The 16,089-nt window shown below is 37.3% G+C and overlaps 1 protein-coding gene across 2 annotated transcripts in view; it reads left to right on the top strand.

The window, feature by feature from the left end:
• The window catches only part of PIEZO2 (piezo type mechanosensitive ion channel component 2), a 297,287-nt gene that overhangs the window by 33,628 nt on the left and 247,570 nt on the right, over positions 1–16,089 (top strand). The gene's annotated exons all lie outside the window — the stretch shown is intronic.

Below are 16,089 nucleotides of genomic sequence, written 5' to 3'. Positions count from 1 at the left end.
AAATAAGAAGGGCAAATGGCTGAGGTGGAATGTTTGGGTACCATTAGCACCCAGGTTTGACCAAGATTAAGGATTTCTTTGATTCCAGAAGTTCTGATCTTGAAAGAGTCATTGATTTAGAGCTCATATATTAATTCTTGGTGTATAACTTTTTTTTAAAGCATAAAAAATGCAAAAAATTTTTAGATGTTGAATTTGGAGGGAAGTGATGTTTCCTCACTCACAGCATCTGAAGCTAATTTGAAATCTACTGATTTTGCTCCCTGCAAATAAACTGAAAGTCTGATTCAACATCTGGGTAGGTATTATTTTTGGAAATCCTGTGGATGACTGAAAAAAAAAATGAAGTGGAGGACCCACTTTTCTTTCCTCCTTTGCACAGGATTTCTGGAGGAGAATGGAAGCTTTCTTCTGAAATGTCAAATTTGTTATGCAGAGATCTCACAAAAAAGGGTGGGGGTCAGATTCAGATTGCCAGCTTTTCCTAACCACAAAACAGGATGTGCTTCCCTCTTCCCACTCTAGGAATCCATGTAATAATCAAACCATTCATACTTGTTTCAATCTGCATTTTAATACTTGCCTTTTTTAAGCTTTTCAAATATTTCTTAGTTAAAAGCTGATAAATGACTTTTGGCTTACCTGGTTGACATTCATCTTCAGGAAAGTGATTGCATTTTTGGCAGGAGAGATGAGCTAAATTAAAAAAAAAATGTATAAATTAAATTAATAGCCAGTCTCATGCGTAATTACAAATATTTCATATGTGCTTTTCTAAATCTGGAGTTAAAACTAACTTTTATGGACAAGTGCCACCAGCTGCTTTGCTGTCCGTGCTCTGTATCAACATCAACAAAGGCAGCCTTGTTAGGCTGTACAATGCAGGGTGCAGCTCACACAGCACTTCAGAGGTTAGAAGTAGTCTTATCAAGCTTGATTCAAATTATCTTCCAGGTACAAAAATAATATTTCTTCTTCTTTGGGATATGCTGGACTACAGTTTCCATTTTCAGATGAAATCGTTCAATATTTGGCTCCTTCTGGAATTGCTTTTTTATTCCATGCACTTTTAGAGAAGAGACAAATTTACCACTTGATTGTCTGCTGACTGAGAGTATGAGAATGTGGCATGCACAATGTTGTCTTGCCATTCCAATAAATGGGTTTGAACCAAAATCTGTTTGCTTTTAAAAATTACACCCACAAACAAAACAGTATTCCCAGATGTTTTGAGATGGTCACATTTTTTACATCTAATATTGTTTGTTAAGGGTCACTTAGCATAGTGCAACAATATTTTTAAAGGACAGGTTTCTAGTTGGTTGTTCCTGTTTTTAGAAGGGGTTTGGTGTGACAGATTTTGAGTCACTGTGGTTGATCATGTTACAGTGGTTTATGAGCAAGCAATACATTTTTTTCTGAGGTACAAGCAATTGAGCTACAAGATTGTGGATACTGGTAAAGTTTGTGAATTCATCTGCCCTTACTGGAACAGTCCTGGGAAAGAGGACAGAAATGCTTGTGTAAGGAGTGCAGGATCAGGGTATTTGTGTGCTGATTTGGGTGATCTCCTTGGGATTCCTGCTGTTTCCTTGTAGTTCAGGTAAACCAAGCATCAGATTTTGTAGTATTAATGAGTGAAGACAATGATTAGCTTGTTTCATATACCTGTGTAGTCTTTGTTAGAATTTTGTCCTCTAAATTTGAACTTTTTTTTTTCTTGGATTGCTGTGAATTTGAGGGAAGAGAGTAAGATGAAGGGAGAGGCCTCAAAAACTCTGCTAATTTAGAGGAAGAAAAAAAACCACCTAATGGTTTGGAATAATGTATGAATTGACTTCATCTGTCTCTACTCATCTTCCATTAGAAGTTGATATATTATTTTAGTGATACCAGCGTTCAAATTTAAACCAACCTGTTGGCTTAAAACACAGGAGGACCATCAGGAAAGCAAACGTGCTGTTTTCTCAAGTGGGTATTATCTTGCAACTTCTTTTTTTCTTGAGTGCCAAAAATTGACGAGTTGAATCCTAATGCAGAAATAAATATAGGTTTTATACAAGATATGATTGAGAATTCTGAGGCATTGATATTACATTTATGACTTACTGTAAGTCTACTGTTAACAAATATGTTCTTACAAATATTTTTCTATTTGAATGAAAGGATCTGTAGCTACAGGGTCATTTAAGATCCTATATAAGACTGCTAATGAATGCATTTGGAGGCAGGTAAAGAGCATTAAGACTGTCATCTTGGAGGGTGGAAATACTGTTAACCTCCTGTGCTGGGGTTACATCCCTGAGCTGCTGCTTATCCCTTTACCACGTCCATTTTCTCAAAAGCTGTGGTTGTATTTGGCACATGTTCATCTTTTCCTGATAGGTGTTTGGTGGTCGGCATGAGATGTTGTCACAAATGTAGTTAGAACTAGTGACTCAATCCATGATGTTTTCAAATAGAAAATGACACAAATAGTATGGGGAAAACTACTGGAAAAACAGTGTGAATATGACTAGGAGAGTAATTTTGCCATTTTGGTGTTTCTTGTTTCTTTGTGTGAATAAAAAAAAAATTATTGATTTCAGAGTCAAGTCCTGCTTGTATGTGCGGCTGCCACCACTTAGGAAGAGAGGCAATAATATCTTTTTGTAGAGTGGTTGTGTTCTTGGAACTGCAGGTTTAGGTTTGGGAATTTGGGGGTCACTTTGCTACAGGGCTGTCATATAAACATGATAAAGTCAAGTAATTTTCTGTGGCTTGGTTTTACCTGTATAAACTAGGTAAGGATACTTCTCTTTTTTCCACTTTAAATAGTCTTGTGTACTGAAGTTGTTTGCTCTTTAATGTGCTTAGTTAGTCTGGGGACAGCGAAGGCATACTTTATTATTTATTGAAGAGTAATGTTTTTATGAGTAGATCGTGATGCCCTAAACAAAGGATAAATGCTTGTACTCATGCTGACAGTCTGTTCCTTGTTATATAATCACACTAACTCCAGCTTGCTTTAGCATATGTTAGTAACGGAGTCCTAACTTATTTATGCTAGCAGTTGGTACAATGGTGTGAATTTTGCTGCTAATACGTGTTTATCCTGATCAAAGACTTGAGAAGGCAGTTTTAGTGTTTGTTTGTTTTTAAAGGGTGTGTTTTCTTGTATCTATAGTGAAACAACTTGGAAGTTTTAGATTAAAAAAAAAATTACTTAAAATTGTTCAGTGAAAAAAAGCAAGAAAATGATGTGGGAACATTGAATAGTCAAAATGAACTATACTTACTCATTGAAATACTTTTTAAGGGGATAGCTAACTGTGAGCAGGGAGGGAATATCTTATTAATGGATAAAGCAGGAAAAAGTTCACCTTTCAAGCGTTATTTCCCCCTGATTTCAAACTGAAAAATAGTTTTCATTTTTCTTGCTTAAAAAACCCCCACCCAACAAACTGCAACTAATTTATTTCCATAAATCCTTTTTATAATTATTGTTATTACCCCTACTTTTAGGGAGAACTTTCTCTTGCCTCTGTGGTAGATAAACTTTCCAACAATACATTAGCAGAACATCATTACTGAGTTAGGTATCTCTCAAACTTGTGGTTTTTTTCCTGCAGCTTCATCTTGCCACCTCCATCACTTAGGACCACATGGCAAAGGATGAAGTTAGTTATTTTTCTGGGTTGACAAACAAGAATATTTCTGACAAACTGACTGGCTGTTGTACATTGGTCTAGCTCTTAATGAAGAGAATCCTCTGTGTTTGAACAAACCCTAACATTTTACTTATTCTGGCACATTTCTTTTCTGAAGCTATAAACTTCATCCAAGACTAATTCTAGGCAGTTTGCTCATAAAGACCACTTTGAAATCCATGTTTATGTTCTAAAATGGTATAAATTTTTTTCAGTTTACAGACAAAAATACTTTATTAACCAGATAAAAATTTGTACTAATGGAAGTGCTCATAAATAAAGTTACAAGGATTATGTAAGTCTTTACTGCTCTTATCTTCACTGTATGTAGAACCCTTGTCAGTAAGGGATCGCTGGCTTCCTTGCAAGATTGTGAAGAAAAACATTTTTTTTTTTTTTTAACTTGAAGGACAGCATGGTGTTTGTTTCTTTCTTAAATTTTCAGGATATGTTTAAATCAAATTTAGTGTGCCCTTCACTTAGTTTTAATCCTCCAGGATGTATACTTTGGCTCCTTCTCAAGAACAGATCTGAGATTCTCAGTGGACTCATTTCTCCAAATTTGAGATTCTTGCTCAATTAAAGAGATGCTGGGTTTTTGGTTTGGTTGGGTTTTGTTTTATTTTGGTTTCTTTTAAGTGAGAAAAGCACATTATTGCATTTTCTGAATGAAGATTCATGTTGCAACCCTTTACTGTTCTCATCTTCATGTGTTCAGAACATGCCTAATGGTAAGTTTTTGTTCTGTCTTCCCCTGCAAGAAACAATCCTTTACTTTGTGATTGCTATGTTGAGAGCTCTAGAAGTTATATAGTGGCGAATCTGGGACCCTAATTTTCTTGGTGGGATGTGACTGCTTTACTTTTTATTCTGGTGGGATACCAGAATATCATAACATCATTTGGTATCTTCAGGACGGTGGCTTGACTCCAAAGAAATACGTAGTCAGACTTTATATTGAGCCTGGATATAAACAGATTAGAATTACTAACTGCGTGGGAAGTTTTCTTCAAGTTAAACTTCTTAACTTCCCACATTCAAATATTCTTGGACAAGGACACAATGGTTTGTTTTATAAACATGAAAGAGGTATTAAATCATCTTGAAGTTCCAGTCTTGCTCTTAAAATCTGGCTGAGAGCTTATCAAAAGTCTGAGGGAGTTTCTCCAAATAGTATTCTAGGGGAAGAAAACATTTCTACAGATGCTGTATAATAGAAAATTGATACGTGGAAGAAGGCCTCCCACAAGTACGAGAGATTTGGTGACCTGAAAGGAGTACCACAGATTGCAGCCCCTTGATTGTAGAGAAGTGTCTTAAATGATGTGCACAGAAACATGCAGAGTTAACATACGTGCCTTGTGCTTTCTGGGAAATGTTTCTACTCAGAATAAATGCACAGTAAAGATGTTTTTTTCCTAAATGACTGTATGGAGTCTACCTTGCTGTGTGAAAACTGGACAAGGCCATAGGATTTCTGATAGATATTTTTCATTCAGTGTTAGGGAAGTGTTGCATTTGGATAGTAAAATGCATCTGTTCCAGAAGGACTCTGTACTGTAGAGATTTTGGTTGTGTGCTTGTGAAATTTTATTGGGAGTCAGATGGGTTTAAGTATTTATTTCTCCAGAATAGGCAATCTTAATGACCAAATCAGATTTACAATTGTAAATATGTCTCCTAATATCTCCCTGGGTTCTGTGATTCTTTGGGTTCATCAGGATCCATTCGTTCTTCCTAGTTAGAAGATATAGTTTGTAAGACAATTCATGGCATTCCTAAGTAGATTCCTGCAGTAGATTGAAAATTCTTTGCAATAAGAGGAGAAGGAAATGCACAATTCTTCAAACAAAAAAGGATTTATTATTTTGTAAAAGAAACATCAGTTTGGAATAGGGATATTGCAAGAATGAGGGGCTTGTATCTGCTTTATGCACTTGATATCCTGGAGGTACCTATTTTTAAAAATTCTGTTTCCTCTGGTAAACACTGTGGCTTTGGTAAAGCGCTGTGTGAAATGCTCCTTCATTACCCGGATTTATAGCTTGCCGTTGCAACCCTTTGGGTCCTTTTTTTCTGTGAAGGACCAAGAAAGGAAGTTTATCCTTTCCTCTACTGGAATAAATAATGGCAGAGTTTCAAACTCTGCATTCATATTTGTAACGTCACTAACGACACTCATTTTTCAGTGTTAACACCTCTCTGATGTTTATCATACTTATATTCCTCAGAGGTGTTTGTCTGCATTACTTTTTAACATGTCCTTCATCTGACTCAGAGTTTTTTAGGACTGATGTCAGTGTAAGCAACAGCTGGCAAAAAAAAAAAAAAAGGGCATGGTTCTTTCTGCATCTTATATCAATTGACTTAGGGTTATTTATGTGTCTTAGAAGATGATGAGTCTGAATAGTGGTGGGGAAATGGTAATGTATGCCAAAATTTGCACTTTTAATTGCTGGAAACATCTGACTGAATAGCTGTTCCTGGCATCTGATAGGTTCTTAGCAGCTGTAAATGGAAGTCTCAGTCCCTTTCTGCTCCTGGAGATCTCTGTCATACAACTGTCTCCACATCTGTCCCTGGTTAATGTTGTGTTTTAGCAGTAGCACTGTGTGACATTTGATTGTCATCTGTGTTCTGAGTTTGCTGTTATTTTTAGTTTGAGTCTTGCCAGGATTATGCAACTGTAACAGCACAACTGTCTCCGGATGTCCGGGGAAAAAGGAACATGCTTTTCTTATCCCATGAAAATGAGTGAGGAGCAGAGTGATTTCTTTAGCTCCCGGTTACTTTCCTAGAGATAGAAGCTTGGAGACAGAAAAACTGCTGTTGGAGGAAGGGTAAGAATGTGGACAGTCTCCCTTCCACAGGCAGCCACCTCAGTGGCTCTTTTTCCTCTTCCCAGACCAATTAAGGAATGTATATGTATACATAATGAATAATGTTATGACTTCAGTGAAATGCGGTCATGAAGTTGAGTGCTTGCTATTTCAGTTCCTGTCATGATGTTCTGGTCATAAAACCCAAGGAAAACATAGATCCCAGAGGTGTGTTACGTGAAAAAAGGGAGAAAAAAGGGAGACTCTTTGACAGCTACTTCTTTTTGTTTGTTTGTTTGGTGTTTTATAATGGAAGTTAAGACCACTGGTTTTGGAGTGAAGCTTATTTTGGCATGTGTTAATTGTATGAGGTGGGTGCAGGGAGAACAAAGAGTGTGTTGTCGCAGGTCCGATAGGGAGAGGGGACAGGACACGAGGACTGGTGCAAGCAGACTTGTTTATTCAGGCGTCTGTCTGATTCTTAAAACCTCCCGCCAGGGGAAGGGGCAGAACAAAGGGTGGGCTATCAGACAGACAAGCAGGGGAGCAAATCACAATAGGGTACAGGCAAAAGGGGGAGGAGGAAGCCTGGGCATGTGCAGTTGTGCACTGTGTAGTATGGATACAATGAAACCACATAATAACAGTAAAGTCCATATGAAAGTCCTGTCGATTGCTGTATGCTTTTCTCCATGCCTGGAACTGTTCCCATCCTGAATCTTGCTTCTCTACAAGAGTGTACCTGCAACAAGCTTTAATGACTGTGAGATTCATAGAAGAGACTGGAATTGAAAGGTGTAGGTTTTATTATATTTTTATTATTATTATAGGTAAATATTGAAAAATCGTAAATCAAACCACTTAACCAAAGAACCCCCAACCCTGTCTCAAACTGATTGGTAAGAGATTACCAACACAATGTAGATATGCCAAAATCTTATGGCAATCTAAGAGACGGTAGCAAGTTGTAATTTAATTTGTCTGCACTGAAACTGAAATGGGTTATAAGGTTAAGTTGATCTTTCTAACAGGAAAAATTACTGATGATGGTGTCCTTCATGTTTTTAAATTTGGAAATATTCATCTACTTAGTCATGTCAATAAAGCGTATTGACATGGATTTCCTCGCAAGAGTAGATACTCCTTTAAAATACATTATTTTAAGTAAGATGATGACTGTGGTAGGCTTACATTTTGAGGTCTTTTGTTAATTTTCTTTCTGTCAAATACAGCTGGGAAGCATAGTTCCTTTTCCTAAGATCTGAAAGGAAGAGTTGAACAAGGTGTTTTGTCTTCTCTGTCTGCATTCAATTCCCAGACAATATTTGCCACAAAGTTAAAATCTGTTCTAGATGGTTTCTCATGGAGAGGAAGCTTACTGAAGCTGCTGCTCAGAGAAAGAGAGGAAAGGAGAGAAAAATCAAAGCAAAAAAAAAACCAACCCCAAACCCTTTGAAAAGTGTTTACTTGCCAGCAGTGATGTCTCCTGATGAATACTGACCGGTGAAAAAAAATGTGATTGTAGAAGTGCTGACATGAACCAAAAGCATAGTATTTGTCCGTTTATCAAAGCCTTGATGTTTTGTTTGTTTTTTTTTTTTTTTGTTCCAAAAGAGAAAAGTTTCCTATCTGGGTGTAACATGCAAAGCAGCACCATGTTGAAATGTTGGCTCAGGGTGGGGAGTATATGTTGCCACGATGTTGTCAGCAGAGCTGTGTGATGTGGAAGTATTGGCAGTAACTTGTCCTGAGCAGCCACAGTTCTATGTGGTTCTGTGCTGTACACCGTAGGCTATAACAATTCATTTTCTCTAAAAGGAAGATAAAATTACACGCATTTCACTTAACTATCTTGCATAGCAGTGTGTAATTCCAATCTCATCTGTCACAAGCGTTAAGTGGAATTACTTGGAAGTAATTCCGAAAACTGTGCCAAAAGTTAACCTCTTCTTCTGAATTCAGTAAGTAAAAATATAGTTCACATCTGTGAGCTAAAGTTCCCTGAGCACTATGCCTATCAGATACTTGTCATTATTAGAAGGTATAGTTCTTGAAGAGGAACATTTGGGTCACTTTATTTAGTTTTATTCTTTAAAACAGGCTGTTTACAGCATAACTATTTTTACAATGTGTTTCACTGTTACTGTAAAGGATATTGGAGGAAAAATTTCTGAAACAAATTTTTTATTTCTGAAACAGAAATTTGAAATTGAAGATGCATTAGAAGATATAAAAATCAGCAATTTATAGAAGTAATACAGCTTGCCTGTCTTTTTCAGAAACTGGTAACACACATTTCTTATCACAATAAACTTAATTTTTAATCTACTTGTTTTTTATTTCTATTGCATTTGGTTAGTCATGGCCGTGTCAGGTAAAAGCGGGAAATCCTCAGAAACTTAGAATGATTTGCACTTGTGTCTCTAAGTTGAAAAGGAAATGTGAGATTTGCTCCCTCTTTGTACCTTGACAGTTGTTGGCTTGTAACATTGTAGTGTAGACAAGAGCAACTGCTCCATCATCTTTCTGGGAGATTCTGCTCTGTGAGTATTTAATACTGGGTCGTTTTATCATGCCGACAGTGAATGAGCTTAACTTTTTACTATGTTAGTTCGTAAAACAATGTTCATGTCCAACAGAGCAAGAGTGTACAACTTTCTGGGTCTTTGTTTCAATATGGGGTTAGGTGGGCTTTCTCCTCAGGCATACACTCCTGCCTCTGGGGGCAGAGGCACCAGGAATTGTGACGAAATGCTGGAGAGCAGTTTGTTGCTATTTGACTATATTGCTACTATGCACACGTGTGAGTTTTGGTTAAGGAATGCTGCATGCATGAACCATTAGAAAAAGGAGAAAAATTCTGTTTCCATTTCTTGTTATGTTTGCTGGATGATACTAAGTGAGAGTATTACTAGAAATTAAAAATGAAAAAAAACATAAAAACTTTACGCAGGCATGAATAGGAGTAAAACATACTTTGCTCACCAGTCTTGACCTCTCCTTTCTGTATCAAATTGTTGGAAAAACTTACCTGGGTGGCTTATGGGAAGTGGTTGGTTTTTTGTTGGTAGCAAAGGCTGTCTTCTGTAGCCTGTTTTAGTCAACTGAATTGGGTTCTACTTCCCCCCCCGCCCCCCCTAGAATTCTGATGATATAACTGGCATAAAATATCCCATATTAACTATGGGATAACTATGAAAAATTATAGCATCACAGACAGGAATCTGGTACTGAGTTCTCCCAGCTTTGAGTTGGACACTTGGCCTCCTGGAGACTGAGTAGTTTCAGAAAGATCATTCAGCTATTTATTTCCTTTCTCTTGAAGAATATAATTGCATACCTTTCTTAATAATCTTGCCACTGTAAAATTGTTAAAACAGGATGCAAACACTATGCAATATCCTGCTGAAAGTAGAAGACACATTACTTCAGTGTAGTTGGCTGAATTAATTCCTTTTCATGCTAAAGCACACATGAATCTGGATAGGATAACACTAAGAAGGATGTATAATATTCTCAAGCCTACAGCAGAAATATGTGGAGAAAAATGTTTTTACATTCTTCTTGAACAGAAAGGGGCATAACAAGCAATACATTATTCTTTTAACATTAATGACAGTGCCTTTATAGTAAAATAAATTCAGAAGTAGTGAGTGCATGGTTAATTCTGTCTTCACCTTCCTTTTTATTTTCTGTTGCCGTGGCTTTTGACACAGTTGTAGCTTATAAATGAACTTACAAATAGCCCTTTGGTACACTCTTGAAGGCTGGGTTTTTTTGAACAGGTAGTTTCCACTTCTGAATTAATTACCTCTTAAAATTTTTGTAGAATAAAACTAAACACATCTTTTATGAGGCTATTTTTTTCCTCTCATTTCCATGTTCAAACTTATTGCAAATTTCTCTATTGCCACTCATGTTGCCCTCCAGTATTTCTTATTTAACAGATAAAATACAAATTTTATACAAATCATCCTCTTTAAGCAGAGGAAAGGAAAGAACTGTTGGTATAAATATGACATAATATGTAGCAGCTGTTAGGATTCTGATGTTGGAAAAACCCAGTATCTACATGTAGACACTTGGTGATGAGTCTAAGCAGTATTAGATTTCTTCAAATGCCTTCTTCTCTGGCTATCATACAGTAATGAAAAATAAAATCTAGAAGGACAAGGTTATATAATGCCAAGGTTACATAATGCCATGTGATATAGGATTTTCTGTTTTTTTAAGATTTCTTTTTAATTTTGTGTAGTGTATACTGTACATATCTGTCTTAAGGATAAATTGCATTTTTCAGCTTTCAGTTGGAACTCAATCTGGCCACTGGTGTGAAAAATAATAGAAAGTATTTTTAAAAACTCACTAACAACAAAAAGAGGGCCAAGGAAAATCTCCCTCCTTTATTGGATGCGGAGGGAAACATTGTAACCAAAAGTGAGGAAAAGGCTGAGGTCAGTCCTAAACCACTATTGTACTTTTTTCTAGGAATGCTTCCTTTGCCTCAGTCTTCAACTGTAAGACTAGTTATTGTCAGGGCAATCAGATCCCTGAGCTGGCAGACAAGGACAGGGAGCAGAATAGACACCCTGCTATCCAGGAGGAGGTAGGTAGTGACCTCCTGAGACACTCACAAATCTGTGGATGTGGATGGGATCTACATGAGGGTACTGAGGGAGGTGGTGGAAGAGCTCACCAAGCAACTCCCTTTATTATCAGTCCTGGCTAACCAGGGAGGTCCCAGTTGACTGGATGCTGGCCAATGTGACGCCCATCCACAAGAAGGGTCAGAAGGAGGATCCAGGGAACTACGGGCTTGTCAGTCTGACCTTGGTGCCAGGAAAGGTTATGGAACAGATCATCTTGAGTGTCATTATGCAGCACATACAGGACAACCAGATCAGACCCAACCAGCACTGGTTTAGGAAAGGCAGGTCCTGCTTGAGTAACTTGATCTCCTTCTACGACCATGAGACCCACCTAGTGGATGAGGAAAAGGCTGTGGATGCTGTCTACCTGGACTTCAGTAAAGACTTTGTCTTAGATGACATTATGAGCCTGCCTTTAAAGGTTTGCACAATAACGTTAATGCTTTATGCATTAAACCAGAAATATTTAAAATAATCACTTATGAATGAGGAATTTAGTGTTACATGTTATAAAGTGCTCTTTTCTTAAGGTCTAAGGGAAGATGCTCCAGAGTACTTCAGGTTATACCAAGAAGAAGCTAGGTTTGCCACTAATTCTGTACATGAATAGCTCTGCTTTTTATGTCTTTTCACAGTTGTGTATTACTGTTATGATTGGACTGTGAACAGTAGCAGAACTTCAGAGAAAAAAATAACATTTCTGGAGTTTTGTAAGTAGAGACTGTTAGAAAACTGGGTGACAAATGTGGCTTAAAAAGAAATCTGAAGAACAGAAAGTGTGTATGGACTTTGTGTGTATGATATGTTTATCAATTTTTAAGCGTTTTTGTTCAGTGTTTACTTTAAACAAAACCATACTTTTTGAAACTAGGAACCTGAAGGGTTTTCTGGATGCTTTGTATGAAAAAAATACATAAGGGAAGGTTTGAATGGAGATGTAACCTCTGTTAATAGCCCCATTTATGTAGTGGTGGAGAAAAAAAACCTGTTGAGTACCTAGTTCTAGAAATAGAAAGCAGTAAATTTTGAGGTAAATAAAGTTCAAAAATAATTCCTCTGAAATTAATTTTGCTAATCGATTAGACAATTTTGAGAAGAGGTAACAAGCCTAAAATGCTAAAATTACATTAATTTTGATAGCGCAAACCGACCAATGTAACCAAAATACCCAGAAATTTCTCTACCGCTTGGTTTGCCAAGAAACTCATCTTTTAGGTGCTTTTTCTATTGATGGAATTCCATTGACCTCAGATGGGACATTCCACTGTGATGGACATCTTTGTACAGCTTCTTTTGCAAAAGGAGACCTTTGTGAATGCCAGAGGGAGTGCAGTGGATGAGTTCACTTGTTTTTTTGGATCATCCTTTGTTGTTGTATCAGTGACAAACTGAAGCTAATTTTACACTCTGCAATTTGTTCTAGGTAGTTCTGAATGTCAGAACTTAGGAATACATATGTTTCACAAATAATTATGCAATGCAGTGTAAATATGTAAATGCAGTGCGGCTGCTGTTTTCTAACTTTTTATCTTGCTAAAAATATATTCAGTCATGGCTCTTTGCTCTTGCACATTAACTTTATAAGCCACAGATATCTCCAGCAAGATGTACTAGACAAATGGAGATAAACACAAAACAAAAATATTGGAATGGTTGCAGTAGGGAATAATAAAAATTTTGCAGCTAAGTTTGGAATGTTTTAATGTATTAATTCTGAGAAACATACTGCTGGTGCTTTTACAATTGCTTACAATAAATACAGGTTTTCCAGGCCATGTCTAGCCAAGGTTGCTATTTTGCTGGAGGATGCTTTTATGTAAATAGAGATTCTAAATATTTGACATAGATTTGTTAGGGAGACATTCAGTGATATCCAGCTAATAAAGAAGGGTATCTAAAGCACACAGCTGCTGTTTTCTTTGTACTGAGAAGCTAAGTGCTAGGTGCTCTACAGGAAGTGTAGCAAGCTCAGTTCTGAAGAAAGAAGAAAATGTGTATAATATTGCACTGAAATCAGGTAAGCTGTTTAACATGATTAAAATCTGATCGACACAATCCCTGGAATAACTGGATAATAGGATATTATTCTGCTACCAGAATGACTGAAAACATTGATCCTTTCCATTGAAATGGAAAAGCCTTCAGACTGTAGATCAGCCTCAAACCACTACTGTACCTTTTCTTATGAATGCCAAAATTTTTTCCCATTCCAAATTAAACTTTGGAAAAAAACCCCAAGTTTGATTTATGGATTTGTCCTGATGTCAGGAGTGTCCTCTTTCCTCTTTAATAACATTCTTTTCAAGAAGGCCACTAATGGTCATTGTACATCCTGTGCTCCTCTGCAGAGCACCCTGAGAGTATGTTCGTAATAGCAGGGTTGACTCTCTCTTCTCAAGTACATTCACTTTAAAGCTCTGATAATTGCTTACAGAATTCCCAGTGGGATAGGTCCCATTTACTTTACCTTGCAGGTTTTTTTATAGTTACAAGTGTAGATGTAAGTCTTCAGTTTAAGTCTTCTTAAAGGCTGTGGCTATTAAGAAAATTTAGTAAGTGACAGGAACAATTCTTACAGGCTCTGTAAGAATAAGAAGCTGCTCTTAAGATTTTGGATTTCACTCTGAAAAACCCTCTGTTAAGCTTAGATGGATTCCGTAGTCCTTGATAGATTTTTCTTTTTAAGGCTCATGGCAGAATCATGTCAGCTTAGAAGTGCAGCATAGATGCTCCTTATCCTTCCTTCTTGCCAGGAATCCATAAATTTCACATATTTCTTGACCAAGCTGTAGGTGTGAAGTGTATAACCAGAGTTTCTCTGTCAAGGCTGTTGAGGTAACCTGGGAAAATTGTAGCTATTGCATGGATTTGTTGAGAGACTTTGCAGTTTTAAATTTAGAGTTAAAGTGGACAGATGTGATGAGGACGAGGACTGATTAATGCTTAATTTGTTAACTCATTCTCAATATAGTCTCCATGAAATTTCAGGAAGTGGTGACTGAAAAAAACTTCTTCTCTTTCAGAATACATGTTTCTGGTAGGACTAGGCTGTATCTGTCCTCTAAAACCAAGTTGTTTTGATATAACTGAGAAGACTCAATTGATATGAGTTACATTCCGTGAGTAAATAAATGTAAAGGCTAATTCATCTACTGACTCCTTAGCAGTTAGCTTATCTCTTAGGAACAATTGAATGTGGTGGGTCTTATATTTCAATATCTGCTGCACAGTGGAATTGCAGATTATTTAGTTTTGTTTGGTTGGTTTTTTGTTTGTTTGTTTGGTTGGTTGGTTTTTTGTTTGTTTGTTTGTTTTTAATCTGCATGGAAGTCCATTTACTCTTCTTTCAGTACAGAATATGCCTGACATTCTTTGAAAAAGTGAGCCTGGGGTGTAGCAATATTGTACTTGTTGTAATGGCCTGCTGACGTGGATACTTTCAGAAAAATACATTCACACTAAATTTTAAAAATAGAAAAGGAAACAGTAGGCAAAATTAACAGAATAATTTAATTATCTAGAAAAATTTGCATAGCACCAGTTGCAAGTTGCTGTTCCTTTTTGATTGGTAGTTCACAATCTTTTCAGTAATAGAACTATGTAAGAGCAAATAATTGGATGACTGTAAAATTCAGAGACCTCTGTAATTATTTAAAGACATTGTTATTTTAAGGATAACAGGCATTCTATAATTTGTAATCTGAACCTACTTTATATTTCTTAATTATTACTGATAATCCTTATTTGTAATATAATGAACCAGATTGTGGCTTCTTAAAGGCAACCCATAAATATTGATTTATGCATCCCTATATATTTTTGTGGAGAATGATTGAATGAATTTATATATGAGGAAAGTAAAATGTGTAAGTAACAGCTAACTTGTCCTTCATTCTGGACAAAGTCTTTATAACTTGAATGCATCTTTTTCTAAACTTAAAACATGTATTACTGTTAAAATACTTCAGAAGTTTGTTTAATTTAAAGAAAATTACACAGAGTAGAGAGGGTGATTGTCCTTCTCTGTGCTGCTGCAGCCTCACCTCGAGTCCTGTGTGCAATTTTAGGCGTCGCAGTATAAGAAAGATATAAAGCTATTAGAAAGCATCCAAAGGATGGCTACAAAGATAGTGAAGAGCCTAGAGGGGAAGCCATATGAGAAGCAGCTGATGTCACTTGGTTTGTTCAACCTGGAGAAGAGGAGACTGAGGGAAGACTTCACAGCAGTGTACAGCTTCTTAGTGATGGGAAGCAGGGGGCAGGCACTGATCTCTTTTCTGTGGTGACCAGTGACAGGACCCAAGGGAATGGCATGAAGCTGTGTCAGGGGACGTTTAGAATAGATATTAGGAAAAAGTTCTTCACCCAGAGTGTGGTCAGGCACTGGAATAGGCTCCCCAGGAAAGTGGTCACAGCACCAAGTCTGACAGAGTTCAAGAAGCATTTGGGCAATGCTCTCAGGCACATGATGTGATTCTTTGAGCTGTCCTGTGTAGGGTTGAGAGTTGGACTTTGATGATCCTTGTGGGTCCTTCCTAACTCAGGATATCCTATGATTCCATTAGGAAGGACCCCAAAAGTTTGGAGAGATGGGCAGAGAAGAACTGTCCAAAGTTCAACAAAGTCAAATGCAGCATCCTTCAATTGGGGAAGAATTGACCCCATGTGTCAGTACAGACTGGGGGCTGATCTGCTGCAAAGCAGCTCTGTGGAGAAGGACCTGGGGATCCCGGTATACAACAAACTGTCCATGAGCCAGCAGTGTGCCCTTGTGGCCAAGAAGTCCAATGCTGCATTAGGAAGTGCATTGCCAGCAGGTCGAGGGAGGTGATCCTGCCCCTTTACTCAGCCCTGGTGTGTCTGTATCTGGAGTGATGTGTCTAGTTCTGGGCTCCTCAGTATGAGAGGGACATGAAGCTCCTGGAGCAGGTC

The sequence above is a fragment of the Corapipo altera genome, unplaced genomic scaffold (genome assembly GCF_003945725.1).
Source record: "Corapipo altera isolate COAL_440 unplaced genomic scaffold, ASM394572v1 24, whole genome shotgun sequence".
NCBI lineage: Eukaryota > Metazoa > Chordata > Aves > Passeriformes > Pipridae > Corapipo > Corapipo altera.
This window is presented reverse-complemented; position numbering and strand designations above follow the sequence as displayed.